Below are 26,480 nucleotides of genomic sequence, written 5' to 3' on the forward strand. Positions count from 1 at the left end.
TATGTTTTTAATACAATTTATTTTGAAAAAATTCTTTTAGGTGATTTTTTGATTTTTATTTTTTTAAATATCAAATTGAACCAAAATTAAATATTTTTTTAAAATCGTGAATAAATTTAGTTGTTTTTTTTATTTAAAATTTTTACGATTATTTGATGTATTAAATTATTTTATTGATTTTTAATCTAATTTATTTGAATTAATTTATTTATTTTTAATTAAATTAAATATAGTTGTTAAATAAATAAAAAAAAACATAAAAAAATAAAATTAAATTTATAAAAAAATTAAAATTTATTTTTATTTAAAATTTATTAAAAATTTAAATTTAAAATTAATTTTAAAAAAATTATAAAAAAATATTAAAATCAAAAATTTTAATTTTATTTATTTAATTTATTTATTCGAATTAATTTTATATTTTTTTTATTTTAATTTATTCAAAATTAATCCAAACCAAGCAACAAAAAAAATAAACCCGTCACTGAACCGAAAGTAAATTTTCGTGTGAAAAAAAGTCATGTAACGTTTTAAGATAGATTTTGTGTCAGGAAACTTTAAAAAAGTTAGATCCATTAAAAATCGTTGTTACAAGTAAATAACTTTTGGATGATCCGAAAATCAGTTCAAAACTATTTTTTTCTCATCCCACATAATAAACACATAAATAAAAAAAAATCTGTAAGGAAAGTCAGTCTGTAAAAAAAGATTGGTTTTTCGTTTCAAACAACGTTAGATTGCTTCTTTTATTTATAATAATATATATAATGATAGACTTGTACGTGCACTTGCCTCGCCATAAAGAAGAGACTATGTCAACCATTAAATGTTGTTTACAATCCAAATCTCTGTACAAGTAAGTAAGGATTTTTTTTCACTATTTTTCTTTTTTTGTACAATAACAACAAAAAAATATATTTTTAGGTTTATTTTTATAGAAAGGTTTCATATTTCGTCCTTTCAAGAAAAAAGTCTCATTTTTTATCACATAAATTTTTCTTGATTTCTAGTTCAATGGAGACGACGTCGCCATTCTTTCATTTTTTTTATAAAAATAAAAATTTAAAAAAAATAAAATAAAATTTTTAAAAATGCAAGTCATTAGTTTCACACTCTTGCACTTGCTTGTCGTCTAATGAGCAAAACAGCGCAAGTTTTTCCTCTTTTTTCGGGATAATTACCGGAATAAAGTATCATCTATCTTGCTCTATCGTCGTCATCGTTGTGCATCTACATAAATTTCAGGATAAAAGCTTAACTATAAACAACATCATAAGCGCCTTGACAAAAAATTTCCATCAAAACTAAAATTTTTACATAGAAAGTAGAAAAGTGACAGTCATAAAAGCAAACAATTTGATGATTAATGAGGATAAACTAAAAATTTTCTGTCGTATAACTTTAATCCATAGTCTGTCGCGTTTGCATAGAAATAAACTAGAAAATGCATAAAAATGTCATGATGCTACAAAAATATTATTCATTTTTGTCATAAAATATTAAAACGGGACAACATTGATGGTATTATTATTATTATTAGCAGTAGTTTTTTTTTTGGACAGCAACAACGAAATTGCTTTGACAACAATGTTTTTTTTTTGTATGAACAGGGATGGAAATTGTAAAAAAAAAAATTGGAAAAATTTAAAAAAACGAAATTTTTAGAATTTTTAAAATAATTTCATAAATTTTTGTAAAAAAAAATAATTAAAAATATATTTTTTTTAAAGAAAAAAAAAATTTTTAAATTCGAAAAAAAATTTTTTTTTTCTTAAAATTTTTTTAAAATTAAAAAAAAAAATTTTTTTTTTATAAATTTTTGTTCATAAATATTTTAATTAAATTTTTTTTATTTAAGAAAAAAATAATTAAAATTAATTTTTATGTAAATTTATAAAATTAAATTTTATAATAAATTATTATTTTTTTATCAAATTTAGAATTTTATATTTATTTAATTTTAAAAATTTTATAAAACATTTTTTTAATTTAATTTTTATTTTATGAAAGTAAAAAAATTTTTTAAATAATTTTATTTTAATATAATTTTGAATATTTTTAAATTATTTATTTCAGTTTAATTAAATTATTTTTTATTTACAAAATTAATTTAATTTTTAAATAAAAAAATAATTTTTATTCTTTAACAAAATTTTTTTTAAAATTTTTTTTTATTTTTTATTTAATTTTTTTTAAAAAAATAAAATATTTTCATTTAATTTAAAATTTTTAAAAAAAATATTTTTAAAATTTAATTGTATTTCCATTAAAATTTTTATTTTAAATTTTTTTTAAATTTTTAAATTTTTTTTTTTTTATTTATTTAATTTTATTTATTTAATTTAATTTTTTAAAATTTAATTATTAATTTTATTAATTAATTTTAAAAAATAAAAATTTTTTTTTATTTTTAAAATTTTAAAACATTTTTTATTTTAAATGAAAAATTTTTTTTTAAATTGGAAAATTATTTTGCAAAATTTAATTGAATTAATTTTTAAATATTATTTTTAACTATTTTTTTAAATTTAAAAATTAATTTTAGTTTCAAAAAAATTATTTCCCTTTTTTAAAAATTTTTTAAAATAAATTAAATCTTTTTAAGTTAAAAAAAAATCAACATCCCTGTATTTGGCATCCAACGACACAATAATAAAAAAGGAACAAGGGACTTGTAATAATATAAATTAAAGAAATAATAACATTTGAAACTGATCCATTTTAAGCTGTACAGCTACAATTTTGGAACTGCTCTTAGGCAGAAATTTAATCTTGAGTTATTGTTTTTTTTTCGTCGTTCAGAAAAATGTGCCAACAAACTAAATTTTTTTTGTCATCCTCGAATAATCATAATTTTATATTTATTTAATGATCGAAGATAATATTTTTTTTGCAGACCAAAAAAAAAATGTTTTGTTTAAATTTTCCACAGAGAAAACAAAACAACAACAGGTCCAACCAACTTTAATTTACTGCAGCAGCAGCAACAACAAAGACTGTCCTAAAAAAGCGGCAGCAACGCAGCTAAACGGTTGCATTAATTGTAAATAATTTGTTTGTTTTTCTGTGTATTTTTTTGTGTATGGCTTTCAGAAAATATTTTTCTTCCTCGTTGTTTTCTTTTTTTTCTGCTTCGAAGCTCGAAATGAAATATATTTTTGTTTTTATTGCATCTGACTCTTGTTTATTTATCGTGCAGCACAATATTCCAGACGAGGAAAAAAATGGGACTTGAAGAAATAAAAATGCACTTGCTTCGTATTAAAAAAAAATTTAATGGAAAAAAATTCTTTTTAAAGCAATTTAGTGCAATTTTTCCTCAACATTCCAATGTATATAATTAATCTTGCTTATCAAAGTACTCAATCAAAAAATTATTCAGGGATTTTGCGCGGCATACCTACTCAATCATTAACAACAATTTCTTTTTTTTTTCGTCGTCGGCGCTACAAATTAATGAATCCCTTTTTTGTCCCCTGTCTTGTTATCTTTTGTTCGCAACTCAAGCTAGATTTAAAGATAAAAAATATAATAAAACAAGTATCAATTTCTCATTAATTTTCCTTTTTTCTCTGAATATTTTTTTTTATTCAATTTTCCTTTCCACACACATTTTATGACACTACAATTTTTTTTGCGCTCGAAAAAAATTTTTTTTTTTATTGAATAAATTTTATCACATAACTCATTTATCAAGTACTTATCCTTTGTACATTTTTATCTAGCTCAAGACGTTCCTTTACTGAAGAAGGTAAGGAAGAAGAAAAAAAAATTAAAAAATCCATCAACTAAAATGCGGTAACAATAAAGCTGTTAAAATTTCAGACACAAAAAAAAAAAAATAAAACGGAGGCAACGTCAACGTTGATGAATAAAAAGGTTTTTTTTGTATTTAATTTTTTTTTTGTTTGAATGCGAAAAAGATTCATCATGCTCCCTTCTTCTTTCATCCATTCCATTGTTACTTGTGACTTTGGAAAAATACAAAAAAAAAAAATAATAACGAGGAATGTCATCAGTCAGTACAAATATTCATCGTTCATCACCTGTCTTGTTAGATTTTTTTCCTTTTTTTTTTAATTTTATTTAAGAATTTTCAAGATTGCGAATGAAGGACTTGCGATGGGAATTGGTATCATATTGTCGTGCCAGCGTGTCATTTATAAATAAAATTGATAGCGCACGGACCTCACTTCAAGTCACATAGCCTATAAGAGGCACTTCTGTGTGTGTGACGATTTCTCTTGAAATAATTTGAGGTTGTTTTAAGAGTCACTCGTTCGTGTCCATATGATGGTGTCTGGTTATCTCTCAGTACAAAGTTTTTATCGGAGCTCTTGAATTTTGCTGCTGTCGATAAATTTGAAAAAATAAAGAGAGAGATAAAGAGTGATAGAAGAAAATTACTTTGAAAAGTCCTTGTGGTTAATTTCTTTCGACAATCTTTATTTTTTTTTTTTCGTCGTACATTGTTTCTTTTTAACCTCGTTTTAGCGGGAGACAAGACAAGACGAGACACAGAGGAACAATTTAAGTGTCCTTGGTAAGTAGAAGATTTTTTTTTTGCTATTTTGATTTTTTTTTTCGTTTTTTGCAGAGACGGGATTTTTTTCAAATTATTTCTCAAATTAATTTTTTAATTATTTTTTTTATATTGAATTAATGTAAATTAAATTAAAAAAAAAATTTTTAATTTTTTTTGAAAAATTTTTTTTAAATTTAATTAAATTAATAATTAATAAAATATTCAAATTATTAAATAAAAAAAATAATTTTTAATACATATATTTTTAATTTAAAAGAATTAAAAATTTAGTTTAAAAAAAATAATTAAAAAAAAAATAATTTTATTAATATTTAAAAAATATTTAAATAATATTTTATTTATTTTTAATTAAAAATTATTTTTAAATAAAATTTAAAAAAAAATTTTTTTTTAAAAAAAAAATTATAAATTTAAATTTTTTTATTATTATTTTAATTTTTAAAAATTTTTTATTTAAATTAATTTTAATAAAAATAAAAAATAAATTAATTTATTTATTTAAAATTTATTTAAATTAAAAATAAATATTTTATTTAAAAAAATATTATTAAATTATTTTTTATTTAATTTAATTAAGAAAATAATTATTTTTTAATTAAAAAATAATTAATTTGATTTTTAATTACTATACGATTTTTTTAAAAATTATTTTTAAATAAAATAAAATAAAATTTTATTTAATTATTTTTTAAAATTTTGATTTTTTCAATTTAATTTAAATAAAAATAATTTAATTTAATCCAAAGAATTAAAAACAAGTAATTTTATTTAATAAAAAAATTTATTTAAAAAATTATTTTCGTGAAAAATTTTCAAATCTAATTAATTCAAACCAAGCACACAAAAATTATTTTTTTTTTCCAAATAATATCCAAAAAGCTTCGTAAAATTAAATTACGCCCCTGCCTCCTTGTCGTGTCTTGTTAATAATAAAATAAAATAAGATTTACAAAGAAGGAGATAAGTCATTTTCAATTTATCGAAAATTTCCCCACGGAATCATTTTCGGTCAAGTCAGCACTTTTGCAGTCTTCTTCAAGAACATTTTTAATTAAATTTTACTTTTTATCTATTGAATTTATTTTATTCTTTTTTTTCTCGTCTTGTGTAATTATTCCGCCTACCTTTTAGTCCTTCGACCGACTTCGAAGACATTAAAGATTAAAAAGTACTTTTGATTATACAAAAGCGGCAACTTTTCGCTTTTAAATTATTTATTTTTTTAAGTACAAAAACAATGGCCGGGCACAAAATTCACCATTCGAAATGCACAATTCGTGAAAAAGATATCAATCTTAATTTAAATAATGGAAAATTGATTGAATTTGTATTGATTCTAATTTAACAATGATTGATAAACTTTTTTCCTGTCTCTCTCTCCAGGTCTGTGTGTGAGTGTAATTTAATCAAAATGCTGCTGGTCCATTGTTCGATTCGTAAGTTATTAAGTTTTTCAATTTGTTTGTTGTTGATTCTCGTGAAGGAAAGAGAGGAAGATCAAGTTGATGGAAACCCGAATAGAATTTTGCCACAGATTTGCTTGAGTAAGTAAAATATTAATTTGCGATTGTTTTGTTTATAAGAAACTTTTCTGCAGCAATTGTTCGGAAAATGAAATCCTATTAAAAATGTTTATAAAACAACAATAAAATTTTGTACGAATAAACAGAATTTTAATTAAGATTCGAGTTTCTTCGAAATTATTTCATATATCAATACGATTTAGTTTATTTAGTTCGTGTGTGTGCACGATGATATCGATATTTTATGGAATTTTCACAACAAGAACAATAAATTGAGAACGGTTGATTATAAATTTTCAGTTTTTGAGTTTCATGGAATTATATTAAACAGTTTGAAAAATTAAATTAAATACGGAAATTTAATTTAAATTTATTCAATGAATTTTATTTTTCAGGAAATTTTTTTTTTTAAATTGATTTATTTTAAATTTTTTTTATTTAAAAAAAATTATTTTAATTTTTTTTTTACAATTTTTAAAAATTTATTTTTTTTTATTTAATTGAAAATTAATTAAATTTTCATTAATTTAAATTTAAAAAATATTTTTCTTTGTAACTTCAAAAAATATTCAATTTCTCATTGAAAAAACAAAATAGTTTTTTAAATTTTTTTCCAAACAATTAGTTCATTAAATGAAAATTTTGTGGGTTTTCGTTGGAAAAAATTAATTAAAATTATTTTTTAAAATAAATTTTTATGATTTTTAATTTAAAAATTAAAAAAAATATTGAAAATTATTAAAAATATAATTTTTTATTAAAATAAAAAAAAATTAAAAAATAAAATAAAATTAAATAAATAATTCGAAAAATTCCTTAAAAATTATTTAAAAATAAAACTTAATAAATATTTTTAAAATTTATAAAAATTAAAAAAAATTATATTTATAAAAAAATACTTTTATTATTTTAATTTTATTTTTTTTTTATTTTTTTAAAATAAATATATATTTTTTTTTTTTTTAAAAATATTAAGTTTTATTTTTAAATAAATTTTAAGGATTTTTTCAAATTATTCATTTATTAAATTTATTTTATTTTTTAAGTTTTTTTTTATTTTAATAAAAAATTATATTTTTAAAAATTTTTAAATTAAAATTCATAAAAATTTATTCTAAAAAAATATTTTAATTAATTTTTTCCAACGAAAACTTACAAAATTTTCATTTAATGAACGCTGTCCCTTCAGAAAATGTATTTAACTCGAAAATGATTAATTAATAACTACTTTGGCATAAATAGCAATAACAATGAGTAGCTTCATTTCACATGTAATTACATTATGAAACTCGATATTTGTCTTTATACGACCATTAAATGTCAAGCGATGTCCTCCGCAATTCATTAATAATAAACAATAATTGAGTAAGCTACTCTGTTATTTGCATCATTAGGTTAGAAATGTTGTGAAAGACGTCCATTTTAATGATAATTTTGCGGAATTTTCCTTTCTGCTGCGCAACAATCCAGTTTTAACTGCAGCAAGAAAACGAAACGAACGCATTGAAAATTTTCTAAAATTCGCATCTGCATACAAAATATTTAGCAAAATATTAATAAAATAATATTATTACTGCCGTTTTGCACTTCCACAGTCCTCACGGAGCTCATGTGTAACATAATAATGGGTTATTATTATTTATATACGACTGCGATGAAATTAGAGTTGGCATATTACTTAGATACATAAACTAAAATTAATAATCCGCTTTTGCCTTGCCTCGCTTGATAACTGTTATTACTGCAGCATTAATTAATACGTTTTTCCTCCATCTAAACTCCGATCGACTTGAAATCGAGTCGCACCGAGTAAAATAGTAGTTGTCATAAATTTAAATTTTCACATTGAAATTACCCTGCCATGCCCCTGTCAATGACTTAATGCCTTCGTGTTGTGCGTTCGTACGTGGCAAACAACATATTTTGTGTGTGTGTGAAAATGAAAATAGCCAAAAGGGTGTGAACAATTATGTGTACTTTTTTTTGTATTCGAGTTTGGAGTGGTGTCGAGGCACAATATTGTTGTTTCGTTGTCAATTTCGCAATTACTTTAATGGCTTAAATGGTTATTTGATACGAAACATGTTTTTGTGCGCTACTTTAATAAAATAAAAATTATATTGGAATGTTATCGCCGCATTTTATTGTTTACTTCATTGTTCTATCATAAAAATTTTTACCTTTTGATAGAAAATTCGAGTTTGAGTTTTTTATGGGTATGCAATGAAGCTTACATTCGTTTTTCTTAAGTTTTACTGATTTTCCATTGACTTATTTAAATTTTTTCTTTACAGAAACCTTCGTTGAGCTTCAATTGATACTTTAAAAAAACCCGTAGATAGATTTTGAACTCAAAACTTGAGTTATTGCGTTTCAATAGTTTGAGCTCCTTTGGGTATGCAATGAAGCTTACATTTGATTTTCTCAATTTTCCATGACTTTCTAAATATTTTTTCAATTTTTTTCTTTTCAGAAACTTTTTTTGAGCTCGAACAGATAATTTACGAAAATCCTTAAAAAAATTCTTAAATATTTTGATTCTTTTAACTCCTTTGGGTATGCAATGAAGCTTTCATTAGATTTTCTTAATTTTTCCTGAATTTTCATTAACTTTTTCAATTTTTTTCTTTTCAGAAACCTTTTTTGAGCTTCAACGGATAATTTACAAAAGTTCGTAAAGAGATTCTTAAATCTATTAATTTTTCGAGCTCCTTTGGGTATGCAATGAACCTTACATTTGATTTTCTTCATTTTCCATGAATTTCCAAATACTTTTTCAATTTTTTTCTTTATTTTTCAATGGACAAAAGTTCGTTAAATCTTTTAATTTTTCGAGCTCCTTTGGGTATGCAATGAAGCTTACATTTGATTTTCTTAATTTTTCATGATTTTCCATTAACTTTTTCAATTTTTTTCTTTTTAGAGGCCTTCTGTCAGCTTCAACGGATATTTTACGAAGAATCATAAGTAATTTCTCAAATCAAATCTCAAGTTATAGCATTTCAAAGTTTATATGGAATTTTTGAGGTTACCTTCAAAACATCAGAAAAAAGCTTCTTGTTTGATTAACTCACCTGAAATGAAAGAAAAAAAAGAGAATTTTATTAAAAATCTTATATCCTTAATAGAAATAGAAAGAAGTGATTTTCTGCCTCAACACTTCTTTCTCATCTCATCTCATCTCTCGCAACGACGACGACGAAGATAAAGTTAAACTAATTGACTGAAACAAACAATAAATGAGCTGCAAATTTCTCATGAGACAAATTGCATGCGGAGTCTGTTTAAATTTACTTGCATACAAACAAACACACACACGTTGCACACGAAAGATATTTAAGAAAAGTGTCCCGAGTGACTTGAAAATGCAATCAATTCTAATGAAATTCTCATTAATTCAATTTTTCCTGCACATTGCCTTCGTATCTCTTTCACTAATGAAATCCGAAAATGCCTCGTCTCATTTAATGTGCGGGCTGCATTCTCCCGTACGACGACGACGACGACAAAATGACGTGAAATTGAATGAAAATATTAAACATTTTTGAGATTTCATAAAAGCGGGAAAATGAGAAGAGAGAGAAAAATATGCAAAAAAACGAAGAGATGAGATAAATAAAATGAAAAAAAAAATTAATTTCTGTAAATTGTCTGGTTTTTATCAATTAAGAAGTTTTTCATGTTTTTTTTTCTCTCTCTCATTTTAAACGCTTCCGAACAACAACAACAAGCCATGTTTGTTACATGAACCAGCAAGTGTTAAGTGAGGGAAAAAATACAAAATAAAAAAAAATCTTTTTTTTTCCATTTAAAATATAAATGAAATGCATTTTGCATATTTTTTCCGTCCTGCTTCGTTGCTGTTATCATTTCGCAACTGTGTTGTTGTTGCAACATGTTTTAATTAGAATTTTTAGTATTTCACATTTAAAATATTAAATTCAAATTTCTCTGTGGATTGCTGTTTAAGGTCGGATTATTTTTTTAATTGTATTTTCTTAATTTTGGTTGGAAATTTTGGGTTGTAGCAATGCGGATTTGCTCCGTTTGTGAAGTTTTTAATTTTTTTTTGCATTAAAGTAAATTATTTAAAAAAAAATTCAACAAAAAATTAAAAAAAATATATTTTAAAAAATAAAAATAAATTTTTTAGGAAAAAAAATAAGAAAAAATTGAAAAATGAAAAAAATTAATTCAGTTTTTTTTATTTAAAAATATAAAAAAAATATATTTTAAAATATTTATTTATGATTAGAGAAAATAATAATGACATTAAAAAATATTTAAAAAAATAATAAAACAATAATTATTTTTTTAGAAAAAAAAAATAAAATATTTAGAATTAAAGGAAATTTAATTAAAAATATTTTTTGTTTATTTTAATTTAAAATAATTTATTTTAAAATTTTTAGTCTTTTTATTTAATAATAAAAATTTATTTTCAAAAAAAATAAATAAATTTATAAAAAATTAAATTTAATTTATTTAAATATAAAAAAAATAAAATTATTTTTTATTTAATTTAATTTAATTTTTTTAAATATTTTTTAATTAATCTTTTATTTTTTTAAGTTTTAAAAAATATTTAAAAAAATTAAATTTTAATATTTTTTTTTATTTTTATAAAAATATTTTAAATAATTTTTTTAAATTATTTTAATTAATTTAATTTAATTTAATTTTTTTAATATTTTTTTTTATTTTTCAGGTCAACTTATTTTCTCTTATTCCAATTATTCCAAACCAAGCACAAAATCTTAAACAAAAATTTTAAAATCCGACTAAATCCAAAAATAGGCGAAACTCAACTCCAGCCACAAAGCAATTTCGATGTTTGTGACGTACACGCAGATGTTCATCGTGCACAGTCCGTCGCCATATTCCCTGAATTAACTACTGCAAAACCCAACTTCAAAGCCATCAATATGGTTAAAAGCCACATTTAACATTAATTATGTGCTGTTGCGACAACACCTTCTGTCGCACATTTTCCCGTACTTGAGAGTTTGCAAATTTGTTCAAAAGTCTCTTTGAAGAACAATTTCTCGTAGCATGTACGAAACGGGGACATTTTACGACAAATTTAATAATTATTATTGTGGAAAATGTTGCTGCAATAATTACAAAAGTGCCAAACAGACGAATTGACTTTACGGTTAAACGTTGAGGTGTTTTGTTGTTTGGCATGTGACAAGGGCTCAGGGGCGACATAAACTTTAAACACTTGAAATTTTGTGTGGGAGTTTGAGGTAAATTGTTAAAGTCAAGTGAATTTGTATCAAAGCAACTTTTTTTTCTGCGTTCGGTACCATATTAATTTACAATCACTTTATAATCGGATTTAATCCCAACATAATCCATCCAATGCGATACATGAGCCAAACACACACATGATGATGCGAAAGTGCAATAATACCGCATGTGTGCATTGTATGTGAATTAGTGGCGAACAGACATGTTTTCAAGTAAACAGATTATTTTCTAATAGGCTTGTAACGATGCGTTTCAACGGAAATGTTCTGTGTGGGTTTCGATAAACTCTCTCTCTCTCGCTTTATCCGATTCGATGCATATCGGGGGTTTTAATTGGAACTTTTGCCAATGGAAACCAAGATGGTTGACCGAGGAGTTGCACAAAAATAAAATTTTTTTTTTTTTTTCTCAAACAGTTTTTATTGACCATCACATCATAAATTTTTTAAAATCTTACATTCATACACCTCTCTTACACGTTCGTTTTACTCAATAAATAAAATTTGCTTTTTTAGTTTGGTTTGATTTAAAGGAATTTTAAAAAATTGCTCTTGAAATTTTTTTGAAGAACTGAATTTTATTGCAATAATACTAAAATGAATTTTATAGCCACTTTAACAAATTGAGACATTTTTATATATAATGAAAAATTTGCTATTTTTAACTTTTTGATGTCAGTCTGATTTATTTTAATTTTTTAAATTTTTTTAAAAATAAAAATAAAAATAAAAAAAAAATATTTAAAAATTACTCTAATTTAAAATCAATTAAATTTAAAAATAATAAATAAAATTTAAGATTTTAAAATTAACCAAATAAAAAAAAAAATAAATAAAATTTTTATTTGTAAATTTAATTTTTTTAAATTATTTATTAAACAAGATATTTTCTGACAAATAAAAATTTTAAGAAATTTAAAATTATTTATAAAATTTTTAATTTTCCAATTATTTTATTATTTATTAAATTTAAAAATAAATAAAAAATTGACATTTTCAATTGACTTTATTGACTTTATATTTTCTTAAAGAAAAAAAAAATTTAAAGAATAAAAATAGTAAAAAAATATAAAAAATTAACTAAAAATTTAAAATATAATAAAATTAAATAAATTTTGAATTTTTTGATATTTTTATTATTATTTAAATTTTAATTTATAAAAAATATATTCGATATAAAATAAAATAAATTAAATAAATTTCAATGCTATTTTTTTAATTATTATTTTAAATTTTATTACAATTTAAATTGTTTTCAATATTATGATTTAAAAAAAAATTCTTTTAAAAGCTTAATTTTTTTTAATTAATTCAATTATTAATTTAATTTTTTTTTTTTTTAAATAAAAAAAAAATAATTTTTTTTCAGTTCAAAAATTTTTTTTCAAAAAATTCCATAAGATAAAAACCACTCTTGTATCTTTTTCTTTTTTTTTATCAAGAAAAACGTCACAAATTTTATTTTCTCCTCAAGAAAGAAGAAAAACGTCGGTCAAATTATTACGAATATAAATTTTATGCATTGGAAGCACAATCCCTCGGGCATCACCGAGCAAACCCACAAAATGCGTAAAAAATGTATCTGATGACATCATAAAAAGACATCGTTGTCCCCAAATTTTATTTTGCCAGCTCATTGCATTTGATCTCCTCCTTTGGCTTTGCCTCTCGACGATACCAAATTAGCTCATATATTCGCATTTTATTGCCCGTTGTTCACTTTTCGGGGCTCAATGATGTGTCAACTATGCGAAAATACCGAAAAAAAGATAAACAATTGTGTGAGAATCTTCTTGAAGGCAAAGAAGAAAAAAATTAAAGTAATCATCGCTCGAAAACATCGCAGCGAAAGAAGATATAAAAATTGTCATCGATTCCTTATCATTGAATTATCATGCTTGTTCGCTTGTCACTCGGTACCGTTAATGCGTAAACGAATGTTTAAATGTCCCAGGGTATCAAACTTTCCTTTTTTTCTGTCGTTTCTTTTTAAAAAGGAAGAGACGAGAAATTTATTTCTGTATAGAAAAGTTGTAAAATTAAATTACACTTTTTGGCTTAGTTTTGTGTGTATTTACGGTTTTTTTTTTCTTCTCGATGAAAGCAATGAAGCACAACGACGACGAGGAGGAGAGAGGAAAAATTGTTGATCTGATGATGACGGTAGATATTTAGCCAATGGCACACACGCCACACAGCAAAAAACACGAAAAGATAAATTTTATGTTAAAAAATGAGCATTTTCTGTGGTATCAGCGAAAAAAAAGCAACATTATCGCAACACTGTCATTTTTTCAGTCATGAGAACATTTACACTCTTATTTTTTTAAATTTGCGAAAAACAACGCGTGATTTATATTTGCAACAACAATAAAATGGCAGAAAAATAAACTGAAATTTGCGTTGAGTGACATGACAAAATGTTATGACTTCTTTTGTGGGTTTGTTGCAACTTTTACGTGCTTTTGTTATTTTTTTTTTGTCCGAAAATAGAGCTTGTCTATTACAGAAGCGCGCCCTTTAGTCAAGTTTTACTCAAGGCAAGACGAGAAAAAAAGGTACATTGATGATTATGGCCCGTCATATAAACCGTCAACTCTCCTCCGCCAATATCACTCGAGGGCATAAACATCAAAACATTATGTAGTCGTAATAATAATATCTGTCAAATAACCACACTTATTCATGGGAGGCAGAGACGTTGGAATAGTTTGAAGATTTTTTGAGAGGCACAAAATATTTGATATTTCATATTTTTTTCCTATTATTTTTTTTTTTATTTAAAAAATTAAAAAAAAAAAATATTTTTTGTAATTTTAAGTTTAAGAATTTTTCAAAGTTTCAAAAAAAAAATTTTTTCTTGAAAAATAAGATTAAAAAAATTATTTAATATAAATATGTAATTTTTTATGTGATTTTTTTTTTAAATTTACCTTTTAGTGAAAAATTTTTTTTTAAGTTTTTTTTTTAAATTTTTTTTTAATGTCAACTTAATTTTTGTTTTTAAATAATAATTTAATTTTTTTATTTTTTTTAATTAAATTCTATTTTTTTATTTATTTGATTTTCAGTTTATTTAATTTTTTTTTTAAATATTTTAAATTTTAAATGACATAAGAATTATTTTTATTTTTAAAAAATTAATTTAATGTTTTTATTTATTTTTTTTAATGAATTTGTAATATTTTTTTTATTAACTTTCAATGTTTTTTTAATTAAAAAATATTTAATTTTTTTAAATTTTAATTTTGTGTTTTAAACTTCTTATTATTTTAATTATTTTTTTATGATCTTTAAAAAATTTTTAAATATGATTTTTTTCAAAATTAAATTTTTTTTTTTTTATTTAATTTTTGAAATTTGCTATTTTAAAATTTGGATTTTTATTTAAATTTTAAATAAAAAATTATTATTTTTTTATTTATTTAATTTAATTTTTTTAACTTATATTTTAAAATTTTAGTTTATTTTTAATTTTAATGTTAGTTAAAATTGAAAGATTTTATTTTTTGTTAGGTTTTATTTTGATTTGTAATTTTTATTTATTTTTTTTTTATATAATTTTTGTTAAAATCTAATTTTTATTTCTAAAATTATTTTTAAAAAATTATTTTTTTTTTATTTTGTTTAAATTTTAATTTTGCATAAAACATTAATTTTTTTTATTTAAAATTCATAAAATATCATTTAAAATTATATTTTTTAAAATTTTTGACTTTATGTTTTTTTAATATTTTTTTTTATTTTTAGGCAAATTTTCACACCCCTGTCAAAACACATCACACACTCGGTCCGATTAGAATGTATAGAAAATTCAGTTGCTGAGATGATAACACGCCCGTTTATACATGAAAAAAGCCATAAAGTAACCATATTTCGATTATATATTTTCGGGGGAGAAAAAACCTTGATGACGTGCAACTTGTTATAAAAATTATTTGAAAATATGCGTGTTTGGTACTTTTTTTAACAGCCATGCAGCACTAAAACCTCCCATTTTTATGATGCGCTCATGAAACGACAGCCACATTTTTAATAAAAAATAATACATAATAATAATATAAAAAAAAACATTTTCCACAATAAAACTGACGACATGATGTTGAGCTAAATTATATCTTAGCCCAGCCTCTTTTCCTATTTTTTTTATTTTTTTTTACAATTTTTTATATGTTAAATTGAATGAGTCTAATAAAATTGTTTGTTTGTTTCTTTGTTATTGTGTGTGTGCGTTTCATTTTTATTACGTTACAAATGACAAAATTGTCCAACAAAAATGTTTTATGTTTGCAAATCTCATTATTATTGCGATCAATGTTGGATTTGGATTGTTTAAAGTTTGCATCGTGCCACGAGAAAAACGGAAAAATTACAATTGTCCATGGGTCATTTGTCAATTTTGTACAATTTTCTAAAGTATTTCTCAGGAAAAATGGGCGCATTGAAGGGAGATTTTCTCTTTCATTACACTTTTATGAATATTTTATATGCTTTTGTACGAAATTTTTGCTCCGAACTATTAACCTACGAACGATGTTTATGATTGTTGTTATCATTATTATGATAATATTTTTTGTTTGTTATGTTGATTACGATGATGATGATGTCATTCGCAAAGCACTTGTGTACTCCTTGTGATTGTTTCATATTTTTGTCTTGTTAACCTCACCTTATCCTATTTTTTAAAAATCATTTCAAAGAAAAATTTGGGTTTAGAAAGAAATTTTTGTCTGTCTTGAAGAATTTAAAATTTTTTTTTGAATCGTGCATTGGGGTTAACATTTAAAATGTGAGTTGGGAAAAAATTTTTTGACGAAAATTTAAAATTAATTTAAAAAAGATTTTTAGAATGTTCATTGGGGCAATTTTTATAAAATTATATGAAATAAAAAGTTGAGGAAATTAAAAATTTGCATTGGGCTAAAAATCAAAAAGTTAAAATTTTCAAAAAAATAAAAAGTTTCGAAACTAAATTTAATTTTATATTGAATTCAGAATAAAAAATTAAAAAAAAAATATAAAAATTTTGAAATGTTTATTGGGACAAAAATTTGTTAATTGAATTCTTTCAAAATGTGCATTGGGATAAAATTAAAAATGTTTTTTGGGGCAAAATTTGGGAATTAAAAATAAAATAAAAATTAATGGCTTCAAAAATTTGAAATCCAAGCTGAGTAAAAATTTTAAAATGTGCACTGGGTTAAGTCACGTAGTTAAAAAAAATCAAAATGCGCCTTTTTCGACGAAATTTTTTTTTTCTCCCTTCGAGCACGAAAATAACAACAAGGACATATTACTCATGAGCCATGTAGTACGTGAGCATCGTGCTGCGGATGGTGTGACAACAATGCCATTGTGGAAAAATTTATTTTTATGTAAATTGTCATTATTATTAATAGAGCTATGAGATGGAAAATATGTTGGGGACAGCTTTCAACAATTTTTTTTCTTTTCTTTCGTTGCATGTTTGTCATTTTCTTCGCATAACTTATTTTTCTCTCCCGTACTTGTACATTTTTTTCCTTCGTCTTCTTCTTGCGATCAAGGATACTACGAAATAATGATATACTTTATTATATTATTTCTTAACATTAATTCCAGATGGATGAACTTGTGATATTTTTTCTTTGCGCTCGTCGTCGTCATCATCATCATTTTTGACGGAATGACGGTGAAATGCAGGGTTGATGTTTCTGCTTCGTCTTGACTTTAATTGTCGTAAATATTCTGGTCATTTTTTACATTTTTCTGACATGAACCTTTCATGCACGACCACGTTATTGCTAATCCCGGATACTTTTTGCTGAATTGCCTCGTTTTATCATTTTTTTTATATAATTTTATTTTCGTTTTTAAGCTCTCGACTAATCCCTTTTTTGTAGGAAAATTGTGATGATCCGTTGATGATGATGCACGAAAAATAAACATTTGGCAAATAATATTTTAAATGAAAGCTGATTAAATGGTCTTAAATGGCAAAGTTATGGGGATATGTGACGAGACAGAGATAATTATCATTTAATTTCCGTAATTTTATTATGCGAAAAAAGTTATTTTTAATGAAGGAACTTCAATTTTTTTTGCAAAATGTGCATTGGGGTTGTATTAAATATTTTTTTTAAGAAAAATTTATTTAAAAACATGATTTTTTAACTTCTATTAATTATTAAAAATGTGAAAAAAATTGAAATGTGCATTAGGTTAAGTCACGTGGTTAAAATAATTCAAAATGTGTATTGGGATGAAATTTTTATACTTTTTAAATAATTTAAAATATTTAGAAATTTCAAAATTTGCATTGGGTTAAGTCACGTGGTTTAAAATAATTAACAATATTAAATATCTTTTTAGAAAAATTTTTATATAAAAATAATTAAAATGTGCATTGGGATGAAATTTTAATAAATTTTTAAAGAATTTTTATTTATGAAAATTTCAAAATGTACACTGGGCTACAATGTCACGTGGTTAAATCTTCCCAATTTCAATAATTTTTTATATTTTTTATCTTCACATGTCAATTTTACAACAAATCGGATCAGATTTGATGATTTTCGATGACAACTCGGACAACTCTTCACTTCGGGATTAAATGAAATGACGCAAGTAGGGTTCAAGTGAAAAGTAGACACGTGTATTCCTTTGTCAAAATCCACAAAAAAAAGTGAAGTACCATCGATAACAACCTACTTTGCATGAAATTTTGTAAAAAAAAAAGTGTCAGGCCATTGTCATCGTCATTATTGTCGAATTGTGTGTGGCATTGTGTAAAAATAAGTAGAAAATGGGTGAAATGATTGAAATCCTTCTACATAATCAGGTCAATAATAATGGCAAGTAGGGTACAAAAGTTATATAGTGCCAATTTGTCATGCACATTATCCGAAAAGTGTCTGTCAGACGTATATTGTTGTCAAATTTAAAATATTTTGCGCCCAAAAATGTACACTTATAAAATTTTAATACAATCGACAAGAGACAGCAGAGAGAACTTTTTTCCCATTATTATAATTGTCCTTTGTTTTGTTTGTCTCTCTCTTCCGTATCGACGTCGGGCTTAGAATTATTATAAAATATGGATTTTCATATAAATTTGTGAGCATATTGAAAATGACACGATAATTATTAGAGAGGAGTGAGAAACAAACACAATGGCCGGCCGAACAACAACAACAATAATAACGATAATGTCATAATAAATACATGTTCCGTTGATAAAAGTTGCGTGCATTTGATGGAGAGCGAGGCGAGCGCATCGGGTGTGTACGAAACAAAAAAAGCCGGAAAAAAAATAACGGACAGCGTTTCAAGCCAGAAAATCATTATAATGATAATAATAACAATAATAATTAATACGATAAGGGAATTTGTTCAATTCCGAAAAACGGGACGAAGTGTAGGTACGTGACTAATTTTATTTCGTGTATCAGCAATAAACATCCGAAGTAATTATTTGTTATTTATAGGCTGATGGCACACACCGCCTCTCGTAGCGAATGGACTGCGGAAGACAATGGTGATGGTCATTATCGTCATCAAACACATATTTAAGAGAGCTCTTTGTTCGTAATTCACATTTTCCGGGACAAGTGACATGAAGAGTTTTTATTGTGATGAAATTGATGTTGGTAAGTTGATTTTTTTTTGCGAGAAATTAAACAATTAATAATTTTTTAGTTAATTTAGTTTCAATTAAACTTTTTTTTTTCATTAAAATTTAATTAAAATTATTTTCTTAAAATAGATTTTTTCAATAAAATTAGAAATAATTTTTTATTAAAAGATAATTTAATTATATTTAATTTTTATTTTATTTTATTAAAAAATATTATTTTAAAATATTTTAATAACTTTTTATAATGTTATTTTTTCTTATATTTTTTTCATTTCAAAAAATTTTTTAAAAGCTTTTCATTTAATTTTAAAAATATTGTAATAAAAAAATTAATTGTTTTTCAATTTTTTTAAAACTTTTATTTATTTTTTTTATTAATTTTTTTTTTAAATTCAAAAAAATAAATTTAGTTTTTTTAAAGAAAATATTTTAGTTTTTAAAAATATTATAATTAAAAAAAAATAATATTTCATAATAGTTTTTAACTTTTTTAAGATTTTGTTGAAAATTTTATTTTAAATTATTATTTTTTTAATTAAAAAAAAAATTAATTCATTTTGAGTATTTTTTAATTTATTTTCTTAATTTTAATTAATTTTTTTTGTATAACTTTTCGTGTTCTAAAGAATTTTCGTTGAAAGTTTTTTTTATTTTTATAATATTTTTTTTTAACAATTTGTCAGTATTAAATTTAAAATTTTTTTAAAATTGATTTTTTTTTTAATTTTTTTCTTAAAATCAAAATTTTTATTTTTTTGTTTCATTTCTCAATAATATTTTTGATCGCAAAAATGTCAAACAGCAATTTAAAAAAAAAAATTAATTTTTTTTTAAATTTTTTATTTATTAATTTATAATATTAATGTATTTATTTATTTAAATTTTTAAATCAATTCTTGAATTAATAAATTTATTTTTAAAAGTTTATTTTAAAAAATTTTATAAAAAGAAAATAATTCAATTTAATTTCAATTTTTGAACTTAATTATTTTTTTTATTTTAAAACTTATTTTTTTAAATCATTAAAAAATTATTTAAAAATTTTTAAGGCGCTTAATTATTTAAAAATTATTAATTATTTAAATTAATTTTTTTTAAAAATAATTTTTGATAAAAATTATGAATTTAATTTAAAATTACTTTTTACAAAATTTTCAAAAAAAAAACATGACATTTTTTGTAATTATTCCCAAAAAAAATGTCCAAAAATTCCAATCCTCTGATGAAAAATTAATCCTCTCGAGTAGCATTTATCGTCTTATTATTGCCCTCTTTACGACTTAGACTTGCTGTCTTTTTTATTTCATACATTTTAGACACAGGTCGGATAATAATCAAGTTTTTAAGTCTTATCATGCGGAAGTTTTCTATTATTTTACAATTCAAACTTTTTTTTTATTCTATTCTTCGTTACGAAATGGACTCCCACTTGAATATAAATCTTTACTTGTCGTTTTTTCTTTACTTTTTTCCTTTTAGAAAGAAAGACGCGGAAAACGAAGAAGAAGAAGACCATCGCACAATTAAAGAACGGCGAGTGTATTGTTCGCCAGTCAGTGCAAATCAGAAGAAATGAAGATAATAACCCTAAATTATCTTGACGGTAAGTGTTCGCATGTACGAAGCACCTACTGAGTGGATGAAGTTAGAAATGAAACAATTTATGTACTTACGCGAAGTAAAAAAAATACAATTTTCCTTTTTTTTTTTTGTTCGTTTCTTCGTTGCGAGATATTTTATTGCAAGGATGTGAAATGCTTACCTGAAAAGAAAGAAAAAAATTAAAATCGTTAGTTATTTACTCATTTTTTTTGTTCAATATCGAAAAAAAGAGAAAAAAAGTGATTGCAAGGAAATCAAATATTTGCGAAAAAAAATCTTCAATTGAATTCAGTTCAACACACCCACGATTAGACCTTTTTGTGGCACAAACACACACTCGCACAAACCGAGAATGAGTTGACAAATAATTCAATTAAGCCGCTTATTGACTCTATCTGTGCGCGACGACGCTGGCTTTGCTGTCATCGTTGTCAGCATATCTCGCCAACAAAAAAAAAATCCTCATATTTTTCTCTCTCTTGCTGTTGTTGTCAAGCGAGGCAAAAAAAAGGCACAGGAATATAAATGAATGAATGATGATTTCATAATCATGACAACTTATGTGTTTGTCAGAGTGTAATAATTTTTTTGTGCCGTGCTTTCTTTTTTTGTCGTCGTCGAATTTTCCTTCGTCGAAGGATGATGACAAGTGTGTAGTGACATTTCAAGCCAAGTCATCATCATCAACGTGCGGCTCAGTCGGGTGCTTTTAATCAATTTTAGTGGAAACGTTAAACAAATACTATGAAAAAAATTAATGTGACCCAATTAGAATTTTTTTGGGAAAATTTATGATTTTTTTTTATTTTAAGAAAAATTTTCAATTTAATTATTTTTTAATATTTTTTTAAAAAATAATTTTAATTTTTATAAATTTTTTATATTAATTATCTTTTATTATTAAAAAAAAATATAAAATTTATTTAATTTTAATTATTTTTCATATAAAAAAATATTTAGTCTTTTATTAAAAAAATAATAATTCAATTTATTAAAAAAAAAAATGATTAAAAAATATTAGTTTATATTTTTAAATAATTTTTTTAAAGTTTTTTTTTAATTTTTAATTAAAATAAAATTAAATATTAATTTATTTAAATTTTTTTCAATTTTTTTTCAATATCTTATTTATTTTTTAATTGAAAAAAAAAATATAAATTAAAAAAAATAAATTTAATATTTTTTGTACTATAAAAATAATATTTAGTTATTTATTAATTAATTTTTCATTTTTATTTAAGAAAAAAATATTCATATTTAAAAAAAAATTCTCATTTTTTTTATTTTCTTTAATTTTTTTTTTTAAAATAAATATTTAAAAAAAATATTTAACAATTTATTTCTCAGATTTTTATCTTAAATTTCAAAAAGAATTATTCGAAAAAGAATAAATAATTCAAATAAATTTAATTTTTATTATTTCAATTTTTAATTAAATTAATTTTTTTTTTTTAAAAATTATTTATTATTTTAAAAATATATTTAATATTTTTTTTTTATTTTTATTTTTTATAAATTTTAAAAAAAATCAAAAAACAAAAATATTTTTTTTATAATTTAGATAAAAAAAAAAAAATAAATTTAATTTGGATTAAAATTTATTTTTTTTTATTTATTATTAAAAAATAATAAATTAAACAAAATTAATTAAATTAAATAAAATATTTTAAATAAAATATTTAAAAAAAATTTAAATAAAATATTTTGACCTAAAATTTTACATCTGAGTAAGAAAACCACAATAACTCGATTAATTTTCCCTGCAACTTTTTTTTTCCAGCAAATTTGCCACTCCTCCGAGGGGGGATTTTACGCTCATTTTAACTCTTCCTCGAACGTCGCACGTTAGTGTCGGAAAAATGTAAGTACTTTTTAATACTCCCTTAACACCCGAACGACGACGACGACGCCAAATATGCAAGAACAACAAAATAAATCAAATAATAAATAAATCGGAATTGCAAAGTAAATGAATTGGGCAAATAAGAAAAAAAAAATCTAATTTATATTCACTCTGTTTCTGTATCGCCATGCCCGCGCGCGTGTATATATTTATTTATATTATTGTCATCGCTATTTTTTTTTCTTTGTTTTTCCAGCGAGACTCTTTATTACTTTTCAATATAGAGATAAATATATATTTTATTATTACATTTACCATCATTTTTATTATTCCATTTCGTTTCGTCTTCTCGATTTTTTTTTTGCACGAAATGACGAGCCAAGTGTACGATATTGAGCAATAAATTCAATCAGCAGCGGAAAATGGAAGAGGAAAAATAACAGACACTATCAATGGGGAGGAAATGGATCGCTCACTGGTTGACTGTAGGCGAGAAACGACAAAAAGCGGGGGGACACGGAAAAATAATAATAAAACAAATAAAATCGCGGAAAAAGTCATAAACTTCAGAGTTAATCAAAACCAATAATAAAATGTTGTTGTCACAAGACGAAGAAGACGAAGAAACTAGTTGTTGAAGTTGACTTGACACCCCATTTGACACTTACATAGTTCAGGGTGAAATCTAGTCGTAAGTTACGCGTGTCGTCGTCATGTGAAGGTTGTTGCCTAACTCGTCAAACAAAAAAAAAAAAAAGATGAACAAAAAAAAACAAGAATGTCGGAAATTGAAAAAGACACAAGAAAACATTTTGTGTGAAGGAAGGAATGTTAAAATGTACAAAAAAATATGAAGTAAAGTTTTCGTTTTTTTCATCGAAACTTTCAGCTTAATCGTATTTTTATTAATATTTAAAAACATTTTTTTTAGAATTTTTTAAAATTTTCTTTTAAAATCTTTAATTTTATTTTAAATTAAAAAATTTAAAATTTTTAAATGAAAAAAAAATAAATTTTGATAAATTATAAAAATTAAATTATTTAATTAACTTTAAAATAAATTGAATGTTTAATTAATTTATTTATTTTAAATTATTTTTTATTATTTATTTAATTTGATTAATTAAAAAAATAATTTTATTGAATTTTAATTAAATTTTATTCAAAATATTAATTCTTTAAATTTTTTTTCAGATCAACAAAGTTACTTGAAGTTCAAGCATTCGGTTCAAGTTCTTAAAATTAATTTCCAATTAATTCAAACCAAGCATTTAATTTTTTTTTTATTTTTTTGAAACTTTTCATATTTAAAATTTTAATATAATTCAACTAATTTTTTATTTAATTTAATTAATTAATTAATTAATTTATTTTTTCATCTATTTTTGATCAATCGAAAAAAAAATTTTTTGTATCTTTTGAAAAACTTTTTATTTTTTTTTCATAATCTTCTATGAAAGAATTAATTTAATTTATTTTTTTAAAATTAATTTAAAATTATTTATTTTTATTTTACATAATTTTCTTTATAAATCAATTAATTCCAATTTTAATTAATTTTTATATTTAAAGAAAATATTAAATATTTAAAAACAATTTTTTAATAATATTTAATTAAATTATTATTTAATTTTATTTAAAAAAAAATAAAAAAATAATTGATATAAAATTAATTATCTGTGAAAAATAATTCAAATTAATTAATTTTTTTAATTAAAAATTATTTAATTTTATTTTTAGACACAAAAACCTTCATAAAACCACATTTTTCGTGCGAAATGCGGTAAGAAAAGTACTTTGGGACTTTTATACAATTTGACTTTTTTGTCACTTCTCATGCGTGTATGGCAAAGGGAATAGGAAATCACTGTTTATATGTGTTAATTTTACGCCACTCAGCCAGAATAATACGCACGTTACGTAAAGATGCGAGAAAATAATAGCTTTTTATTACGAACATATGTGGGGTGTGTCTGTAAACTTTTTTTTTTTTTTTGCTTCTTTGGGGTTTAAAGACATCAGCGACATTGCTAATAATAATACACCCTTACCGCATCAACATTGTAAAAACCGAACTGTGTCACATTTTGTGGATGGCGTTAGTGACACATTTCGCGCATTTTACGAGGCGAGATGGCTCAGACATTAGCAGCATTATTATTAAAAGCGAAAAAAAGCGAAAAAAAAAAAATAGAAGAAGTGCGGATATCAACATCGTCATGTACAAAAAACATTATTATTATCGTCATTACGCGAAAGTTGTAGCGGAAAAAAGAGGAAGAGCGGAGATAGAAAAATGTACAACCGAGAGAATGTAAATATTACACGCGATATTTTTATGAGGACATATTACGAAGAACGACGACGACGACGACGGATGCTGACATGATTTACTCTGCAAGTCTGGTCGAAATGATAAAAATTCTACGGAATTCATTTCACAGCGTGCGCGCCATGGAAAATGATGATGATGATGATAATGATGCGTTTATGTACTGAACATCGCTGTTTATGATGATTAAAAAATCCTTATAAATTTTTTTTTAACTATTTTGCCACGAAAAAAATTCTAAAAAATTTATTTGAATTTTTTTTTAATATTTTTTTTTATTTATTTTCTCTTAAAAAGTTATTTATTTGGGAAAAGGATGAGAAAATGTGCGTGAGTTCCCACTCGATTCACATAAATTTCGAGAACGAAATGAGATTTTTGCTTTGCACATGAAAAGCCACTTCATCTCGCAATGAGAGAAAAACTTTTATGGAACATGTTTCACCGCTTTAATCTCCTTTTTATGCAATTTCATACGTTGAACTTTTTATTTATGAACGTTTTTAATGTAAATAAATGAAAAATATTATCATCTCGGCGAATGGCGGAGAATTAACGAGGACTTTCATTTTTTTTTGCATTTTTTTTGGAATAAAATTTCATCTTAAGTCAGTAGTTGAAATTTTTATTTTTTTATTAAATAAATATTTAAAAAAAAATAATTTAAAAATTAAAATTCAAAATAAGAAAATTAAAAAAAAAATCTAAAAATTAAAAAATAAAATAATTATTTCTTTAAATTTAAATTTTTTTCAATTTTAATTTTTTTATTTAATTTTTAAGTTTTTAAAAAATTAAGAAAAAAAAATTAAAAAATAATAAAAAAAATTATAAAAAATAATTAAAAAAAAATTCTTGAAAATTATTAAAAATAAATAAAAATATTATTTCTTTTATTTAATTAATTTTTAATTTTTTTAACTTAAAAAATTAAAAAAAATTAATTTTTAAAATTTAATTTAATTTTTTAATTTAAAATAAAATATTTAAAAAATAGGAAAATTCATGAAAAAAAATTAATTATTTAAATTAAAATTATTTAAATTAAAATTTTTTTTTATTTTTTTATAATTATTAAAAATTAATTAATATTTTTTAAAAAATTTTAAAAAATATTTTTATTTAAACAAAAAATGTAACTTTAATATTTTACCAATCCAAAAAAATCGCAATTTTTCAATCGAATTAATTTTTAAATAATTTACGATATCTGAGCAATTTTGTTCCCCGAAAAAAGGATCAATTCGATATAAATTGAATTTGGCGTCCCTTCATGGGCGAAACGTTGCGTGTTTCGTCTCAAACAGCAGAAAAAACGTGAAAATAATGGAAAAAGTTGAAAAGTTTCGTCTTTTGTTGTTGCGTGATTGTTTCTTTCATTATTTATGTACACAACACAACTCAACGAAAGGGGTTTTCTTTTACAAAATATAATAATTATGGTTGATCGCCTCGTCTGATAAACTTTCGGTGATTTCTCAAAGTGCTTGCGAGATGAAAATTAGTTCAAGTTTGCTACACCTGAGAAGAAGTTTCTCCTCTGCCGAGTGTAAATTACTAAATTATTGCCTCGTTCAAGAAGCAAATCAAAGTTTATTACAATGTTATCCATTATTATCATCGGAGCGAGGAGAAACCTTGACATAAAATGTTCCGTTCAGCTGAGAAATGGGTATATTATGCGTTTTTTATACGGAGAAAATTACACAGCATTACCTCTTAAATGTTTCTCAGCTATCATCATGGAGCAACTTCCCTTTTTTTTCG

The 26,480-nt window shown here is 22.7% G+C and overlaps 2 protein-coding genes across 2 annotated transcripts in view; both read right to left on the reverse strand.

The window, feature by feature from the left end:
• LOC134836707 (enoyl-[acyl-carrier-protein] reductase, mitochondrial-like) overlaps positions 1 to 11,304 on the reverse strand; it is a 226,824-nt gene extending 215,520 nt beyond the window's left edge. The window contains exon 1 of the mRNA XM_063851894.1: positions 11,294 to 11,304. The gene's annotated coding sequence lies outside the window, so the exon portion shown is untranslated. The remainder of the gene's footprint in view (positions 1 to 11,293) is intronic.
• Positions 1 to 26,480, reverse strand: part of LOC134836703 (matrix metalloproteinase-2) — a 207,365-nt gene that overhangs the window by 66,766 nt on the left and 114,119 nt on the right. The window lies entirely within an intron of this gene.

The sequence above is a fragment of the Culicoides brevitarsis genome, chromosome 1 (genome assembly GCF_036172545.1).
Source record: "Culicoides brevitarsis isolate CSIRO-B50_1 chromosome 1, AGI_CSIRO_Cbre_v1, whole genome shotgun sequence".
Taxonomy (NCBI): Eukaryota; Metazoa; Arthropoda; class Insecta; order Diptera; family Ceratopogonidae; genus Culicoides; species Culicoides brevitarsis.